Raw genomic sequence first — 20,978 nt, 5'->3', positions numbered from 1 at the left:
CTAGAATTTTATATGTAGCTAAACTATCCCTAAAGCGTGAAAGTAAATAAGGGTAGCTGGACGGCTCAGTCGGTTAGGCATCTGACCCTTGATATCAGCACAGGTCATGATCTCACAGTCCTGGAATCGGGCCAGTTCTTTCCAAGTGGCTTTCAGAATTGTCTCCCACTGTTAACTTATTTGGTTTTTCTATGATGTGACCAATTAAGGAATGTGTTTATTTGTCTTGTTTAGCCTTTAGTATGCACTTATAAATTAAAAAAAAAATCATTCCACTTCTCAGTTCTACAAAATTTAATTATCATGTCTTGTTTTACATATCTTTTCTTTGTGGGACTCATTTGAGATGTTCTGGAATTTCTTAGTCTCTTCTCCACATCTTTTATTTTTCTTTCTCAAGCAAATTCTACCAAACATTCAAGGAAGAGACTACAGTTTACTGTTGAACCACATGAGTTTGAATTGTGTGGGTCCACATATAAATGAATTTTTCCCCATAAATACAGTACAATACTGTAAATGTATTTTCTCTTTCTTCTGATTTTCTTAACATTTTATTTTCTCTAGCTTACTTTATTGTAATAATACAATATATAATACATATAACATACAAAATATGTTTTAATTTACTGTTTATGTTATCGACAAGGCTTCCAGTTAGTAGTTAAGTTTTGAGGAATCAAAAGTTATATTTAGATTTTTTTTACTGCATAAGGGTTCAGCACACCTAACCCTCACGTTGTTCAAGGGTCAACTAATTGTTTTTTACTAATTATTTCAAGACCAAATAGGATGTAAAGTCACATAATTACATTTATTAATGTAATTTTAACATCCACAGCAGGCAGGAATAGAGAAAAAAATACAGACCAAATTCACATATAGACCTATGTGCATTATGAAATCCTTAAAAATTAAAGCAAATTTAAAATGGCAGTACATTTTTAAAAACATATTATAACCAAGTAGGGTTATTATTCCTAAAAATGGTTATATTCATTGAAAATCTGGTAGCTCTAGAATTTCCATTTAGAAGAGGTTGGACAGAGGGCTGTAAAACCACCATTAAGGGTAGATGTAGTTGATGAAACTACTGAAGGCATTAAAGCTTCCCTAATCCAGTGTTGGAATAGGAAACTTTCCTTCTTTTTTCCTTCCTTTCTTTCTTTATTCCTCCCTCTCTCCTTCTCTGTCTCTCCCCCCACCTTTCTTTTTTCCCTCCCTCTTTCTTCCTTCCTTCCTCCCTCCTTCTCTCTCTCATCTTCTATCCCTTTCTCTTTCTTTCTTTCTCTTTCTTTCTTTCTTTCTTTCTTTCTTTCTTTCTTTCTTTCTCTTTCTTCCCTCCTTCCTTTCTTTCTTTTCTTTTCCTTTCCTTTCCTTTCCTTTCCTTTCCTTTCCTTTCCTTTCTTTTCTTTATTTCCTTTCTTTCCTTTTCCTTTTTTCTTTTCCCCTTTCCTTTCTTTTCCTTTCCTTTCCTCTTCCTTCCTTTTTTCCTTCCTTCTCTTTCTTTCTTTCTTTCCTTTCTTTCTTTCTTTTCTTTTCCTTTCCTTTCCTTTCCTTTCCTTTCTTTCCTTTCTTTCCTTTTCCTTTTTCTTTTCCCCTTTCCTTTCCTTTCCTTTCCTCTTCCTTCCTTTTTTCCTTCCTTTTCTTTCTTTCTTTCTTTCTTTCTTCCTTCCTTCCTTCCCTCCTTCCTTCCTTCCTTCATTCCTTCATTCCTTTTTTCTTTCTTTGAATATATTTATCTTTCTGAGACTACAAGAGAAGTTCTGTGGCTAGATTAAGTGACTTGAAAAACAGCCAAGATAAGTACAAGGGTGAAATAATAAACAGCATTTCTCTAGAACCAATCCACCCTACAGATATGTATCAGGAAAAAGTAGTAGACATCATTCACTGTAAAATGCCCTATCAACAAATGAGGAACAGCTTCCTGTTTTTTGAAAAATATATTAAAAAATGAATATCAATATTGTACATGAAACAGGCCTACATGAAACAGAGAGTATTAATATTTTTCTTTAGGAACTGATCAGGTTGTGATTTGAGAATCATGTATATTCTTCTATTGTAAGAGACACAGAGAAATTAGAGTGGTCTTAGAAAAAAAACTATTAAATGATAGTAGATTCAATGAGTTATCTGTAAGAAATTAGGCCTTTGTAAAAAATTATCAAGGGTTAATGGGGGAATATTAATAAACATTTTCAAGTGTTCTTACAGTTTGACTTTGAATAATTTGTGCCCAGCATCAAAAGAAAAAAAGAAAACTTGCAAAAAGTCATTGGCTATAACTAAAGCAGTGGCTATAAAATAAAGCATGTATTTCTATAATGGTCACCTCTAAAGATCAGTTGAGAAGTATCAACACTCAATAGTTCATTTATGGACTGCAAGAAGTCAGGGCCCCAGAAATGGCAATCTCTAGAAATTCCAGTTTGAAAAAATAGAATTTATGCCCCACTTACTTCTACAAAGAATTAGAATCAGCAGGGTTCATTTCAGCTTTACATTTCTGAACTTATTTTTTCTTATATCCATATCATATTTATCATGAAATTGTTATGAATTTTAAAATCTACTTTTGAACTAAATTGCTTGACCAGAGCAGTATGTGTTTTGAACATTCTTGTATATTTAGATGTATATTTAGATATTTTAATAGGATTTAGATCCTTCCTATTTCACAAATGAACAACAACAACAAAAATTTAGGAAAAAATTACTAGTTTTTCTCCTAAAATCTGTACTTGAAGGAAAGATTGGATAGACTGATTATATCAAACAGTAGGACTTAGCTATGATAATTTAATGTGTGGGAACATCTTTTTTATATCTTTCTTTTTTTATATCTTCCCTTTCATATTTTAAAATTCTACTTTTACATATACAGTGGCACCTATTGCTGATTGTGGGTATCTGGACATGGAAAATTGCAATCAGACATAAATCTCTTAAGGAAAGACCTTGTATTCTATTATTATGAGTCAGCACTGTCCATTATGGGACACCCAGGCACTGACATTTCTGTCTAACCTTCTAGATAATGGATTTACATGGCTGTTTAATCTTTTAAGGAAATATAAAGACTCCTGAGATTACAAGTCTATGCCTTTGTAAATCATGCATTAGTGGCATTAAGATCCAAGAGGATGCCTTTTCAAGTTCTATAGCTTGCACTGCCAAATAACTAATGGGTAACATCATTTTATGTTATTTGTTTTGTAAAAGTGATGAAATATTAAAATAGCTAATTCCCAGCCATGGTTAAGGCTGATTTGAGTCAGTGTAAAAATTTAGGGAAAATTCAGAAGGATGTTTAAAACTATTAGAATTATCTAGAAATATAATAGTTTTTCTTTTTATTCAGTGTTGAAATTAACCATATGACCTTCTTCTAGAACAAAACTTTTCAAACTTAAATGTAATACCTATCAACAGGGAATTGTCTTAAAAATGCAGATTCTGATTCAGTAAGTCTGCGATGAGGCCTAACATTCTATCTAATACACTCAAATGATGTTCATGGTGTCGCTGGTCAATGGCAGACATCAGTAGCAATGATGGAGGTTAGAGTCTTGTAACCTAGGCTCCATGGAGAAGCCTCAAGTTTTGTGTAACAATATGAAATTATTCACTCAATGTGTCTGTGTGTGTGTGCATGTGCACATTTTCAAGGGAGAATACCCCTAAATTTTATCACATTCTTAAGACTTATGTGACCTACTGCTCTGAAGTGTTAATAAATACTTCCTTGTATATTTAATATGTTCCTTGTAATCCTAGTCCCATGAGATAATGACTGAAAAGGTAATTATAGAAGTTTCAGGAACTATATATTTTCTCTCTTTTGTATGTTTGAAATTAATTTTAATATTTTCAACACTTCAAGAAATCCTAGAGTTATTACACCTGCTTAAATGTTCCTTAGCCTCAGTGTTTCTTAAACCATTTCATAATGGAATTCTTTTCTCAAGTTTTACCAGATAATGTTCCATGAACAATAAAAGAAGATATTATACCCTTGCCCCAATTTGGGAGACTTTTTATGGTGTCTAGAGCTTTGCAGAGTATCTTTTGAGAACTCAGTGAGTCAGCTTCTCCTTTTACAGAGTTCTGCCTTCCTCATTTCCTTCTAAGTGTATCTTCTGGGAAAATTCCTCAAAAAAATCTACATGTAGTTCTTCATGTAAGGATCTGTTTCCAATGAATAAGTCTAAGATATGCTCTGTCTAAAATTATACCTCCACCATATTTTTCTCTATTTATTTACCTTCTTTTATTTTATTTACAGTATTTATCATTATCTGAAATTATTGTACTTATTTATTTCCTGTGTTTTATTGTTGTTGTTGTTGTTGTAGGCTTTCTTGAGTTAGGAGTTCTGTCTTTCCTCTTAAGTCCTGTGTCTCAAATACCAAAATTATCCTTACCTAATGATAAGTCTTGTAAGGTTTTGTTAAATGAAGTTGTGAATTCTATATTCATGTAAAAATCATTGCATAATAATAATCTTATTCATATTTACCATGAATGAAATCATTTTTAAAAATACTTATATAAGTAATGATACAAATTTAGTTTACTGGTAAATATTAGAGTTTTCATATACCAAAGGGAAAAACATAATGAAAGGAAAATATTTATCACAATAAGCATTTAGAAAACATGTTTTATATTATTTTACTTAATATTTTGGTCTATAATTTAAGAACCAATGCTTTTATTCAAGATGTGGGGAAGGCTTGGGGCACCTGTGTTGTTCAGTCAGTTAAGTGTTCAACTTGGACTCAGTTCATGATCTCACTGTTCAGGGGCTTGAGCCCTGTGTCGGGCTCTGTGTTGACAGCTCAGAGCCTGGAACATGCTTCAGATTCTGTGTCTCCTTTTCCCTCTGCTCCTCCCCCACTTGTGCTCTGTCTCTCAAAAATGAATAAATGTTAAAAAATAATTAAAAAAAAAAGATGTAGGAAAGGCTTACTGAAGGCCTACTTTATGCCAAACAAAAAATTTCAGGCATATCAACACATCTTTTTAGATTTTCAAACATAATTTACAAATATGACATTATTTGCAAATCGACAGGAGGTAAATAGAAGCTGAGGGAAGCTAAATATTTGCTTAGGGTTATGTATCCTATAAGTTAGGAAAACTAAATCAGTACTTCTTTTCACTCCAAAATCAGAGAAGTCAACATGTTGTTTCTTTTCACCGCCTTGCATGATCTTAATGGAAGATGGTCTGGCATCTGGCTGTCTTTAATCAGCCTAAATTGAGTAGTGAAAGGAGCCCAAATTTTAAGAGTCATGGGACTGGGATTCTAATAGCTCTGCCAGTTACAACCCATACCATCTCAGGTTATTCACCTTACCTGTCAGACCTCTATATTCTTACTTATATAAGAATAAGAAGGCTCAGTTGTCTTTAGGAGTCCAGCTACTCTTAACATTTTACTGGCAGAGTAAGCCTTGGGAAACAGACATTTTAAGGCCGACACCAAATGAGAAGGGATCTTAGAAACAGTGCATTTTCCAGGGGCAAGTGCATTTTCCACTCTGACAGATGCAGCCTAGAATCTGCTGATGACAGAGATAGGCACAACATGTGAATATGGGCAGATGATCTGTGACAGGAATGTCCTGACAGTGATTATAAGTGATTATTCTAGAAGGCAGGGGAAACCTAGTGACAGAGTACCAAGGCACAAGTATGAAGTAGAGGCAAACTAGCAATACTTAGGATGGTCCCAGCGCAGGGACTAAAGATCAGAGGTAGAGAATCCCATTCTGGTGGAGCAACTATATAAGATAAAGGCATGGGGCCAAGATGCAGAAATCTTGTTTGCCAGTACTTGGGTCTAGCATCAGAGAGGAGCTAGCATACTCTTGACTTTGTACTGGCTTGCAAAGTTAACTGAACAAAGGCTTCTTAAGTTTTTCTGGAGCTAGGTGTAGGTAGTCCTCTAAGGTGTATTGTAAGTGCTCAATAGAGCAGAGTAGTTCTATCTGCAGAATAAAAATATTCTGTGAAGAACAGGCAAATAGGGGATCTTGCCTCTGCCATTATTTTCACCAAGGTTTTTCCCAAGATCAAGGCTGATATTTTTTATTTCTTTTGATCTGATTCTTTAGGGAGAGTCATTTTAAACATAGTTACTTGCTATAAACCTTTCTTTAATAGTCTTGCCGCTACAGGGAATAGACATTCCCTTTAGAAAGTCTTCTTAAAAATACAAATGTATTTATCTGTATGCTCATTGCCTGTTTTTAGCACAGATTACTTAGTCACAATAGCAGAAAGCAATTCAGGCCACTAAAGGTGTGGAAAATATGGGTGATAGGAGGGAAAAGTGGGGAAGACCTGGGGTACTCAGTGCTTCATGAGTATTGAAGTTTCCAAGGGCAGAACTCACATTATCAGAGGCGCTCTAAAAGGGCTTACTTGGAAGAGGATAAAGAAAAGAGAAGGTTTCTGATTAAAATTTTGTATAAGCTGATTATCAGGCTCTTAGTTTTAAATGTTGAATTTTAAAATTTTAGAGTATGATGCTATTACAGTGTTAATTTTAATTAAAAAACTATCAATCTTCACTCCTGTTTTGCCGGTTTTTACATAAGCCAAATGTCTCTTCAGTGGATCCTGCTGGAAGACTAATCTATTGTATGATTATGGTCTCAGTGCTATCAAGTTGTTTTTTGAGTTCTGGATTTCCCAAAGTGTTCTCAAGTCAAGTATCACAAAATGAAACTTGATAATGTATTTTATGTCTATCACGCTGCACTAGTGTGTTTAGTTATACTATGTTTATATACTATTTATATAAACTGGTATAAATGCCAGTATGTCTTCTGTTTTCCCAACTGGAACTACAGAATCTAGAAGAAACCCAAGTTCATTCGTGGCCCTTTTGTAAATTCCTTGTGGTATGTAGGAAATTCTGTGCAGAATTTAGATTGAAGTCAGGTGAGATGAGAGTTCAGGGAGCATATTAGGTCAGCCAGTAACACAAAGAAAAATTCAGGCAACATGAATTCTCAAATCCAGAAAACTTCCCTTGGCCTTTTCTCATTATTTGAACTTTCCTAGGGATTTCCCATTTCCTAGGGATTTGCCCACGTTAACCATGTTTCTGGAAACAAGTTAACTCTTCGGTACATAAGAGACACGTAGAACACCCAGAAAAATGTCAATCGAAGTAGATTTGATACCATCATTACTTAGATTGATGCAATAACTCCAGAAATTCTGTAATTTTGTTTTGGAATAATGTACCCATTTGCAAAAGAGACATGCTAGTACAGGTTGAGGTTATGTTGTACATTCTATTTCCACTTTGAGTCAAGAGTCCATTGGCAGTGCTTATTCTTCTGATGTGTTGAGTGTGTGAGATACATGTACTTGTGATCTGCTCATATAGATAAAGAGTAGCAAGGAGAACTCTGATTGAAAAATATCTCCCTGCTCCATCCAACCTGTGAATTATACATTCATTTTCAGCTAGGTCACTATGCTGTTCTTTTAAAATGTTTAATGTACTCATTAAACATTGAATTGCAGTCATTGACATTTTAGTTTGAATTTCTTTAATCCAAACGTTGATTGCCAAGGCTATTTTTACTAAAGAGTAAGTGCGTTATTGAAAGAATAAATGTGGGGTGGGAGGGATATTTATAAATCAAAACGATCTTTATGGCAAGTCTAGGTAGTATACTTTGGCTAACTTAAGAACAATGAAAATTTGGAGTTTGGAAGAAGAGATATTAGGAAGTGAAGTTTTATAAAGGACACTGAAGAGAATCTTTGCCCACCCCCCCATTTATAGTTTTTCCCTGATCCTTTGTGCCAGTGAGAATGATGTAGGTCCCTTCTCTGCTGTGCATGGAAGAGCTTCTATTTTATGATCGAAAGATGACATATGCTTTATTAAGAGAAAGAAGTGTTTGAATGAACTATAATTTTATATTTGAGGGAGAAAAAAAAGGTTACCATTCGTAAAACGAGAAATATGTACCAAATGGAGATTTGAAGAGTAATTAGAAAGTGTTGGAATGGAACTGCAAATAATGAATGAAAATATTTCTGAGTAAGTTGAAGTTGTCAGAGTGGTCCTTTAGCTTCAAATACACGTGTGCCTCATATCAAAGCCACAGCGAATTAAAAAGTTAAGGGGCGCCTGGGTGGCGCAGTTGGTTGAGCGTCCGACTTCAGCCAGGTCACGATCTCGCGGTCCGTGAGTTCGAGCCCCGCGTCAGGCTCTGGGCTGATGGCTGGGAGCCTGGAGCCTGTTTCCGATTCTGTGTCTCCCTCTCTCTCTGCCCCTCCCCCGTTCATGCTCTGTCTCTCTCTGTCCCAAAAATAAATAAAAAACGTTGAAAAAAAATTAAAAAAAAAAAAGTTAAAAGAGAAAAGGAACATTCAAATGTTAGGAGTGATCTAAAAAGCATTATTCAAAGAGTTTCTTTAATTATTCTTCTTATTATCAATGCTAAGTATTCTGCCTACAGCACGTGATATTGTACATAAGTAAGTCTGTCCATTTGATATGTGCATAGGCAGCTTTAAAAGTGAGTGGTGAAGTAATAAATGCCACTGAAAAACATTTTTTAGATATGGTCTGGGTAGAATTGAGAGTACGTAATAAAAATGATGAATTGACTTAAATCTTCCTTTCCTGTTTTCTTTCTTTTAAGCACAGTTGTTTAAATTCCCTATATGATTAGCATACAATGTGCTTTTAAGAGAGCATTCTACTGAAAGTACTTGGGTATTTTCCAACTATCATATAAATCTGTTAGCTGGTGTTTGATATTTTTGGAAAGTCAGATGATATGCATTTACTACTATCGCAGGGGCCCTCCAAAGAGTAAATTCATAGTTGTTTAATAAAACAGCAATTTAAGTTCAAGATAAATAAAATCTTCTGAAAGAAAATTTTGTACAGAAAGCTTCTAAACCTTAAGAAATTGAAACATACCAACACAATCTATTTTTGCTGTGAGAAAGATGTATGATTATTTCACCAAATAATCATAGAAAACTTATGTATATCATTATTCATTATGACATAATTATACTAGAGTAGCAGCATGAAGAGGCTTAGAGCAAAAGTTCTGTTTTTAAATTGAGGTATAATTGAAATAAAACATTATATAAGTTTCAGGTGTACAACATAATGATTTGATATTTGTATAGACTGTAAAATAATCACCACAATAAATGTAGTTTCACCCATTACGATATGAAGTTACGTAATATGAAATACAATATTGACTGAAGTCAACATGCTATAAGTTAATCGCAAGACTTATTTTATAACTGGAAGTTTGCACCTCTTGACCCCTTCACACATTTCGGTTACTGCACAACCTCTCTCGCTTCTGGCAACACCAATCTGTTCTCGGAATCTATTCTGTTGTGTTTTGTTTTGTTTGTTTATTGTTTTCCTTTTTAGATTTCACATATGAGTGACAACACCTGGTGTTTTTCTGACTTATTGCACTTAGTATAATATCCTTAAGTCCATTCTTGTTATTGCAAATGGCAAGACGTCATTTTTTTTTCTTTTGGCTGAGTAGTATTTTAGTGTGTGTGTGTGTGTGTGTGCGTGTGCAAAAATATTTCTCACATCTTCTTTATATGTTCATCTACTGATGGATACTTAGGTTGTTTCCATATCTTGCCTATTATGAATAATGCTGTACTTGAATTGGGTGCATAATAATTTTCAAATTAATGTTTTCATTTTCTTTGAAAGAACACCCAGAAGTAGAATTGCTGGATCATATGGTAGTTCTATTTTTAGTGTTTTTGGCAGACATCCATTCTGTTTTCCATGGTGCTTGCACCAGTTTATATCCCCACCAACAGTGCGCAAGTGTTCCCTTTCCTCCACATATTGGTCAATACTTGTTATTTCTTGTCTTTTTGATAATAGCCATTCTGACAGGTGTGAGATAATTATCTCCATGTGGTTATGATTTGCATTTCCCAGATAATTAGTCATGTTGAGCACCTTTTCATATGCCTATTGTCCATCTGTATGTTTTCTTTGGAAAAATGTCCATTCAGATTGTCTTCCTATTTTTTAATGGGATTGTTCATTTGTTATTGAATTGTATGAATTCTTTACACACTTTGAATATTAACCCCTTATTGGATAGATGATATGCAAATATCTTCTATTCACTGTGTTGTCTTTTTATTTGTAAATGGCTTTCTTCACTGTGCAGAGGCTTTTTAGTTTGATATAATCTCATTTGTTTATCTTTGCTTTTGTTGCCATTACCTTTGGAGTCAGAAACAAAAAGTGTTGCCAACAGCTATGTCAAGGAGCTTAACACCTGTTTTATTCTCAGATTTTTGGTCCTCAATCCATTTTGAATTAATTTTTTGCATGGTGAGATAGTGGTCCCATTTCATTCTCTTGCTCTCCAGTTTTCTCACCACCATTTATTGAAGAGACTGCCTATTCTTGATTGTTTATTTTTGGCTCCTTTGTCATAAATTAATTGACCAGAGGGGCACCTGGGTGGTGCACCCTCAGTCAGTTAAATGTTTGAATATTGATTTCAGCTCAGTTCATGATCTCTTGGTTCATGGGTTTGAACCCCACATTGGGCTCTGTAGTACAGACAGCATGAGCCTGCTTGGGATTCTCTCTCTCTCTCTCTCTCTCTCTCTCTCTCTCTCTCTCTGTAATTCCATGACTTACACACACACTCTCAATATAAATAAACATTTAGAAACAACTAACCAGATATGCATGAGTTTCTTTTCATATTTAATATTTATTTATTTAATATGAAATTTATTGTCAAATTGGTTTTCATACAACACCCAGTGCTCATCCTAACAGGTGCCCTCCTCAATACCCATCACCCACCCTCCCCCGCTTCCACCCCACATCAACCCTCAGTTTGTTCTAGTTTTTAAGAGTCCCTTATGTTTTGGCTCCCTCCCACTCTAACCTTTTTTTTTCCTTCCCCTCCCCATGGTCTTCTGGTAAGTTTCTCAGGATCCATGAAAACATATGATATCTCTCTTTCTTTGTATGACTTATTTCACTTAGCATAACACTCTCCAGTTCCATCCACGTTGCTACAAAAGGCCATATTTCATTCTTTCTCATTGCCACGAGTTTATTTCTGAGTTCTCTATTCTGTTCTATTATCTGTCCGTATCTATTTTTTGCCAATCCTATACTGTTTTGATTACTGTAGGTTTGTAATATAGCTTGCAATCAGGGGGAACAATGCCTCCAGTTTTGTTCTTTTGTAAGATTTGTTTTGGCTATTTGGGATCTTCTGAGGTTCTGTACAAATTTTAGGATTATTTGTTCTACTTCCATGGAGAATATCATTGGTGTTTTGATAGGGACTGCGTTGAATCTGTAGATTGTTTTGTGTCATATGAACATCTTAACAATATTAATTTTTCCATCCCATGAGCACAGGATGGATATCTTTCCATTTATTTGTGTCATCTTCAGTTTCTTTCATCATAGCTCATAGTTTTCAGCGTACAGGTCTTTCACCTCCTTGGTTAAGGCTATTCCGAGTTACTTTATTATTTTTTGATGCAATAAATTACAATGGGATTTTTTAATTCCTCTTTCTGATAGTTTGTTGTTAATATATAAAAATGCAACATACTTTTGCATATTGATTTTTTATCTTGCAATATTATTCATTTGTAAATTCTGACAGTTTTTTGGTTTAATTTTTAGGGATTTCTTTTTTTTTTTAAGTTTGTTTATTTTGAGAGAGTGCTCAACAGTGGGAGAGGGGCAGAGGGAGAGGGAGAGAGAGAGGATCCCAAGCAGTCTTCACACTGTCAGTGCAGAGTCTGCCTGGGGCTCAAACTCACAAACTATGAAATCATGACCTGAGTCGAAGTCAAGTCAGACGCTTAACCAACTGAGCTACCCAGGCACCTCTTTTTAGGAATTTCTATATACAAAATCGTGTTCACAAATAGTGACAGCTTTACTTCCCCATTTCCTACTTAGGTTTCTTTTATTTATTTTCTTGCCTAGTTGCTCCAGTGAGGACTCCCAATACTATGTTTAATGAAAATGTCAAGAATGGGTATCCTTGTCTGTTCCTGATCTTAGAGGAAAAGCTTTTGGCTTTTCATCATTGAGTATGATGTTAGCTATGGGCTTGTCATGTATAGCCTTTATTATGTTGTTTCATTTTCTTTAAACTTTCATTGCTGAGAGTTTTTATCATAAATGGATGCTGAATTTTCTCAAATCCTTTTTTGCATCCTTTGAGATGATCATATGATTTTTATCATTCATTTTGTTAATGTGTTATACATATGTATAACATAAATAGTGGACAGAAAGAAAAGCCTTTGATGGAAATAAAAGTCCAACAGTATTTTGTGTTCCATTCCCTTTCTTGGTGGTGATGAAGTAGAATGTCTGAAAGTGAAAAAAAGTAAAAAAGTAAAGGGTCTCAATCATTACTTTTCTGTCACACCAATGGATTATGACTTCTGTCTATTCTAAATGGCAATCCTCAGAAAGGAAGACAGTCCTCTTTTGGGAGTCAAGAGGATGCATGTAGTTGGAAAACATTCCTTAAAATGATTCCCATATGTTCTCAACCTCTTTCCTATTCAGATCATCTGCAATTAATAGTATTTTCTTCCTGTTCATCATGGAGGGGTGATATTGCTGATGGCAGAGAAATCTATTTTTTTTCTTTTGCCTTCACAAACAATAATGTTGGATAAATATCTCATTCCACTGTGCAGAAAAAAAACTAAAGGGTTAAAATATCTAATTAAGCAGACAAGGCAGTCTGACAAGACTTTCAGATACTTCTAATATGTGACCAACACAGCCATGGTGGTTAGTATGGCTTGCAGCAAGAGGTATAAAAATCCATTCACTGATAATCTGATCAAGAGAGTAGAATTGGAGCAAATTAGAAAGACAAGAGGTTTAATCTGAAGTCTGTTTTAAGAGACATCTTGCTATGAAAGCACAACTGTGTACAGAAACACAGGGCATCTGAGTCCAGGACATTACAATGTACTGCTCAAATGTGAAGTGTAGTAAAATAATAGCAAATGCAGATAATAGTGCTATACAGAAAAAGGTAGTGGCTCCAGAGAAAATGTTGCAGAGTATTTATGTGGTTTGGGGCTGGGAAAATGTATAGTCATTACTGTGTCACTCTATACATAGACAAAAGAACTTTAGAAATAAACTGTTGTAAAAAGCAATAGTGAGTGTCAATATAACTAGTTCAGAGACATTCCTCACAGCTGGAGACACATCATCACCTCCTATAGGAGAGGAAAAGAAAAGTAGTAAACACTTGAAATTAGACAAACTATTTAAAATTAATTAAAAATCATTTAGAGCATATCCCCTTAGATGTTTCCTCTTAAATAATTTCTTTTTTGAAATAACGCTATAATTTATTGAGCTTATATTATGTACCAAACATCAAGTGAATCATTTAATGCAAATAACCTAATATAACACCACAACCCTAGGTTTTCATGTTGAATACTCTATTAGAGTTTGATAGGTCTAAGTGAGAGCTATGTGGCAGAGTGAAATCAACATTATTTCACCTCAAAATGTTTTTCATTCCCATGAATTCATTGAAATTTGTATAAACAACCTCATTGTCTATTATAATAATATTAAACCCAGATTGGTCATGCCATTGAAACAGGGTCCTGTAGGCAGTTGCTTAATGCTTCTGCATGTCATTAGATGATGAAAAGGCAGGAGATGTTTATATCATCATACTTGCTTCCTCTTTTCACTATCCATTCCCCTTTTTGAGATATTTTAGCTATTGTTTGGGATATTAAGTGTCTTCTCTAACTACTTTATGTAAATGTATTCTTAATATTTGACAATAGGCTGTTACTTTTATGTTATATAATTTAGTATCTTTTAATTTAAATCTTTTTCTCTCAAAACAGCCAAGACTTTTACAAATATTATTAATGTTTACCTTAAAATTAACACAGCATCCAGCACGTAATAAAACCGAACACATAATGGTCTGAGGATGCAAATGAAAAAGATTATACAGTACCGATCTTATAAGTAATATTTCAGGTCTCTGTCAATTGTTGATACATTAACAGTGAATGATCTTAGTATACTTTATAAATAGTTAATGTAAGAATAAATAAAATGTAAGAAAAAAGGCAAATGTACAGTGTTTTTTTCAATTTAACAACTTTTATTGAGTGCTTATTATATTCTTGACACTGTCCTTTGTCTGAAGATTCAATAAATGAGAAATACTTTTCCCTCAAGGAACTTATAGTCTAGTAGGGAAATAAACAGGTAAAGAGAGATATGAAAAGTCAGAGCATTGATAAACTTTATGCATCTAACCAATAGTTTTGATTATCCAAAAGACAAAAAAATTAAATTTGGTATAGTCTCTTTAATATTATACATTTGTTAGATTGGTGATTATCTTTTTATGTTCCCTGAATTATCAGTAACATTAAATACATAGAATGAAATAATAAAAGCCATTATATTTACCAGATGAATTTCATCTGAGCTACTTCTCACTTGTGTGAGATGAAATCAATTACTCTTTTATTTAGAAGTGTTTTAAATTACCTCTTTAAATATACTTACAAACTGCGTAAACTAATACTTTGTATATGGATAATTGCCTCTTTTATGTGTTTTATTCTCACTACTTGAATCAATAAACAAGTAGCTTATGATAAGGAAAAAAGCTTTTTGACATTGGTCTGGGCAATAATTTTTGGATATGACCCCCAAATCACAGGCAGTAAAAGCAAAAATAGACATGGGATTTCATTAAACTAAAAATCTTCACAGCAAAGGAAACAATCGACAGAGTGAAAAGACAACATATGGAATGGTAAAAATATTTGAAAACCTACATTTGATAAAAGAAAGGATTAACATTCAAAATATTTAAAGAATACAAACAACTGAACAGCAAAAACAAAAAATAAATAAATAAATAAAACCCAGATTTTTTAAATGGCAAAGGACCTGAGTAGACATTTTTCAAAAGAAGACATACAAATGGCCAACATGTCTATGAAAAGGTAGTCAACATCACTAATCATCAGGGAAATGCAAATCAAAACCACAGTGAAATATTACCTCACATCTGTTAGAATGACTGTCATCAAAAAGACAAAAGATAACTAGTGTGGGCAAGGATGTGGAGAAAAATGGAATCCTAGTACACTGTTGACCAGAATATAAATCGGTACAACCATTATAGAAAACAGTGTGGGGATTCCTTAAAAAATTAGAAATAGAACTGCCACATGATCCAACAGTCTCACTTCTGGATATATTTCCAAAGGAGATGAAATCAAGATTTTTAAGAGATAACTGCACTCCCTTGTTCATTGCAGTACTATTCACTCACAATAGCCAAGATATGGAAACAACACAACTTGTCGATAGATGAATGGACAAAGAAAATGTGATATACATATATAATAAACATATATAATAATAATATACACTATAGATATAGATATAGATATAAATATAGATACATAATTATTATTTAGCCATGAGAAAGAAGGAAATCCTGCCATTTGTAACAACATGGATGAATCTGGAGGATATAATACAAAGTGAAATAAGCCAGAAAGGGAACAACAAATGCTGCATAGTATCACTTATATGTGGAATCTAAAAAAACAAAAACAAAAACAAAAAAAGGTTGAACTAAGAAGCAAAGAGGAGAACAACAGTGGTTACCAAAGGTTGGTGAGATGGGCATAGGGAGATGTTGTCAAAGGGTACAAAGTTGCAGTTATGTTGAATAAATAAATCTAGACATCTAATTTCCAAGCATGTACTGAATTGTACTCCACTGAACATTGGAAAGATGCTAAGGGAGTAGATTTGGGGTGGTCTCATCACACACAAATAAGGGCAACTACGTGAGTAGATGATATGTTCCTTAGCTTGAGTGTAGTAATCATTTCACTGCAAATACACATATCAAATTGTCATGTCGTAAACCTTAAATGTATGCAAGTTTTATTAAAAACATAAATTTAAAAAGATAATATTAAGAACAAGTTTTGCTGGCAATAAAAAAATAGGTAAGTGAAAATAGGTAGGTTGAGCTATTCTATTTACCACTAGAAAAAAGAAAGGAAAAATAATTTAGGAATGGGACAGACTTGCAAAAGTAGAATAAAAATACAAACAATAAAGATATTTGCTGCTTACTAGATGCCAGATATTGCGCTTTTTATTTATATTTTTATATAATCCTTACTACAGTCTCAGAGACTGTTAATATTATTACTCCATTTTATCAATGATGAAATTAAGGTTTAGGGATATTTACCTTTTCCAAGTTTACAGAACTAGTAAGTAACAGAGCCAAAATTATAATCTAGGACTCTGACAATCAGGCTGCATAAATTTTCTGTGCTTTCATGCCTCTCTGTGTCCTCTTGCTGCTTGATTGCTGACGTAGCTTTGGTCTCTTCAGAATAAGGGTAGTCCCTGATCTGATGTAGAACACTCCCGGAAGTTCTCAGACAGTTGGTGGCAGTTTTGTTTCCATGTCTGGCACACCCAATTTCCATATGGCACTGCCAATTACTTTAGTGAGAAATGTTCATCCTCAGGGAAGTCAACAATGTGCTGAGTTTATACAAAGCTATTAGAAGAGGAAATAAGCATGGCAAATCAGCAATAAAATAAAAAGTATCAAAAGAGTTGGATCAGTGAAATGAGTCAACTCAAAAGGCAGAGAGAATGAGATTTATTTATTTTTTTAAGTTTATTTATTTTGAGAAAGAGAGAGAGAGAGTGGGGGAGGAGCAGAGAGAGAGAGAAAGAGAGAGAGAGAGAGAGAGAGAGAGAGAGAATCCCAAACAGGCTCCGTGCTCAGCATGGAGCCCAATGTGGGGCTCAATCTCATGAACTGTGAAACCTGAGCCGAAATCAAGCTTTGGTTGCTTAACCAACTGAACCACCCAGATGCCCTGAGAATGAGATTCCTTAATGAAAGTAGTCTTTATTAAATTTGGGAAAATAGAGATAAAACTTCCAGAGATTTTTAGATTTTGTACCCAGATTCCTGTAGAGTCAATGGCATGTAGTTACAAGAGTGAACATGGACAGAGTTGGAAGTAGACTTCACAATGCACACACACACACACACACACACACACACACACACACCCCCCCCCCCCACACACACACACACAGGCACAACCTGAAAGATTGAGGCACTGAGGCAAAAAAAGTTTGGTAAGCGGAGTATGTAAGTTACATGAAAAAGAAATAATAAAGATCGCTAACAGATTTTATTTTTTCTTTTTCTTTGAGTTCCCAGAAAACAAACACAGACAAATCTGTAGGATAGTAATAATAATTCTGTTGAAACTTGTTTATTTGTATTATCCTTTTCTATTTCTCATATTTTCCTTGTGAAGATATTTTACCCTTATTATTAAACCTAATAAGCTTTAAACCTAATAAGCTATATATATATATATATATATATATATATATATATATATATATATATGGTTTCATTTAAATTTTATTTATTTTTGAGAGACAGAGACATAGCATGAATGAGGGAGGAGCGGAGAGACAGGGAGACACAGAATACAAAGCAGGCTCCAGGCTCTGAGCTGTCAGCACAGAGCCCAATGTGGGGCTCAAATTCATGAACTGCAAGATCATGACCTGAGCAGTAGTTGGATGATAACTGACCGAGCCACACAGATGCCCCAGGATCTCACTTGTTTTTAGAGCTGTTGTAAATTATTGTCATATTTGGGCATTCATTAAAGTTTGCTGTTTTAATAAAGAGATAATTTTGACATAAACAATTTATAAATTTTTTTAATGTTTTATTTTTGAGAGAGAGATAGAAACACAGAGTGTGAGCAGGGGAGGGGCAGAGAGAAAGGGAGACACAGGATGGGAAGCAGGATCCCTGCAGCCAGACACTTAACTGACTGAGCCACCCAGGCATCCCTTGACAAACAATTTATAAATAAATGGTATAAACCTAGGTTGGCTGAGGCAGAGAAGTGACATTATCAATATCAGGAAAAATGTGGTCTTTCTTAGTAATGAGCAGCAAATTATATAAATAAGATCTTATGAAAATTAACTCTTGCAGGACTAAAAGTATCAATCATTAAGTCAATTATGAATAAAGCAGCATCACTAAAGCACAGAGTAAATTCAACATATATAACTTAATTCATTGAAAGTGTGATAATATTAGGGCTCATACAATACTTTTCTTCAGATGATGGCATAGGTCTGTGGTATACAGACCTATAATGAACAAAGAAATTCTACATTTTGTCATGATATTCCTGGATAACAGATGACATTTTGAGAATTTTATGTCTAAGTTTTGATGTGAAGATTACGTATTAGAAAAATTGTCCAGTTCTTATTTAATTCCTTAACGTCATTTTATAATATTATGTGACAACCCCACTTTTTCACACATGTACCCCATGCCAAAATTATATTGGAATGTAAGGTGCTGTATGTTTGGAAGGTGCTTACTCTTGATTGTCAAATTAAGCTTTGTGTTTATCATTGGAGTTATAATATTTTTTTTAAATTTTTTTTAACGTTTATTTATTTTTGAGACAGAGAGACAGAGCATGAATGGGGGAGGGTCAGAGAGAGAGAGGGAGACACAGAATCTGAAACAGGCTCCAGGCTCTGAGCTGTCAGCACAGAACCCGACGCGGGGCTTGAACTCACGAGCTGCGAGATCATGACCTGAGCCGAAGTCGGACGCTTAACCGACTGAGCCACCCAGGCGCCCCTTGAGTTATAATATTTTATACCTCCTGTGGTTTTTTGCATTAAAATAATATCATTATAAATGATCAATTTCTTTTTTCAAAATGTTGAAAACTCACAAAAGCAGATGATACAAAAGTCAACCAGATGCAAGAAAGAAAAATAAGTCAGAACCTGTAGATACATAGCACTGAGAAAATATTCACAGCCAGTTTTAACTCAGGTGTTTTATTAGTGTGTGTAATGCTGTAAGAAGATAAAGCTTATGCTAACTTTCCAAAATTGTATGAAGAGAGCAAAGGTAATTATAGTCCCTCAAATTATTATTTTATGGCTAACCTGAAGCAACAAGGAAAACCACTAACCCTAAAAATAGACAATGAAATAATAAAGATCACGGATATGAGTGAAAATTACTATTTGCAGCTCAACAAACATGATTGGAAAAGGAAATAAAATGGAAAAGCAACAAAATGAAAATTAAAGGAAAACGAAATCAGACCAGATGTTGTGAATCTGTTTTTCATGCAGAGATGCTTAAATGCAAGGAATGGCCTTCCAGGCAAGGTTACTGAGATAATAACACTGAATTTGTTCAAGATGGTTTGATTAGATGGTCTGACAATGGAGGTTTGGAACTAGAAGGAGAATAACTCTGTAGGCCAAACAGGGTCTTTGCATTTGGGGGGAAAATATATATCTATAAAATACCTTATATATAAAATAAAATATAAATATAAATATATATAAAAATATATATATTTTATACCTTTAAGATCTTGAACAAATATTATATTTCTCTCCTTTTTATTTAGCCTTAGTATAAAAAAGTACACCATGTTTTGTTTCACATTTTTATGAATCTTTTTAACAGCCTACCTCTTATTACTATCAGCAGTTTTTGCTGTCATGTTACCTTTCTTCCTGATTTTATTATCATCGGCCTCATTGTAGTACCTCCACAGCTTCCCCTACTGTGATCCTTATTATATGGATGTTCTATGTGCTATCGTCTTTCATTATGTTTGAATCTTGGCAAACGTTTAACTACAATACCTTGTAGATAGATTGCATTGGTCCCATGCAATCATTGTAATTGCTGAACATATGATTGCTATTTGTGCCAATTTTCACCTTGGAAGTTTCTGTATGGGATAAAAAAAAAAAGTGTTCTTGAGCAAAGAATTAAGAAAATAAAAGAATTAATTTTGTAAAAAAATTTAAATAGGAAGTTTTAAAATTTTCATGCCTCTTTTTTCCTAAATTGAATCTAGGATGAATTGAGATGTCCATACAAAAAGGACATGAACTATATTTTGTAAGTCATGAAAGATGCAACTAAAAACAAAATGTGCAAAGAAAACAAAAGGTGTAAACAATAAATAAGCCACCTAATAAAATAATACTTATAAGTTGATTATGTGACATAAGAAATTTTGAAAAGTCCTTCATTTATTATGCAGTTATCACTCCAGTAATGACTCCCACAATTTGTCAATTACTTGTCTACAAACTCTCATAATTGGAGACATTAGAGAATGCTGAATGTACACTTGTCTTTTTGATAGGAAAATTATTCTACCCCTACTTTCACAATTACCAAGAAACTTGTAAATACAGTGTGAACTTTGGAAAAATATTTCCACAAGAACTCAGACATACTCACTATGATCAATCCGATCTCAACAGAACAATCCATGGTATATAATGCAATGATTTACAGACATAGAAAGAGGAAGTGCATTGTAGGAAAAGGGAATAGTCTAGTCATTCTTACATGTACATTATGACACTTATCCTATATTCCTTATACTTATTTGTTTACTTGCTTATTTCTGTCATTAGACTGTGCATTCTTATAAAGCAAAGAAAATTACTTATTTATCTTGTCACCTCTACCTTGGCAAAATACTGGTAGAACTCTATAAATACTCAACTAAGCCACCCAGACGCCCCAATAAATATATATTTTTTATTTTTTTTAATTTTTTTTCAGTATATGAAATTTATTGTCAAATTGGTTTCCATACAACACCCAGTGCTCATCCCAAAAGGTGCCCTCCTCAATACCCATCACCCACCCTCCCCTCCCTCCCACCCCCCATCAACCCTCAGTTTGTTCTCAGTTTTTAACAGTCTCTTATGCTTTGGCTCTCTCCCACTCTAACCTCTTTTTTTTTTT

General features: G+C 34.0%; 1 protein-coding gene and 1 long non-coding RNA gene across 3 annotated transcripts in view; one reads left to right on the top strand and one right to left on the bottom strand.

Moving 5' to 3' along the window:
- Positions 1 to 20,978, top strand: part of CTNNA3 (catenin alpha 3) — a 1,717,381-nt gene that overhangs the window by 1,218,132 nt on the left and 478,271 nt on the right. The gene's annotated exons all lie outside the window — the stretch shown is intronic.
- Positions 13,120 to 16,534, bottom strand: LOC125933264 (uncharacterized). Its single transcript, XR_007460908.1, has 3 exons — positions 16,350 to 16,534; positions 13,983 to 14,033; positions 13,120 to 13,296 (listed from the first exon to the last, which is right to left on the bottom strand). It is a non-coding gene; the product is annotated as an uncharacterized LOC125933264 (long non-coding RNA).

Source organism: Panthera uncia, chromosome D2, assembly GCF_023721935.1.
Source record: "Panthera uncia isolate 11264 chromosome D2, Puncia_PCG_1.0, whole genome shotgun sequence".
Lineage (NCBI taxonomy): Eukaryota > Metazoa > Chordata > Mammalia > Carnivora > Felidae > Panthera > Panthera uncia.
Note: the sequence above shows the minus strand (reverse complement) of the source record. Positions and strands in the feature narration are given on the sequence as shown.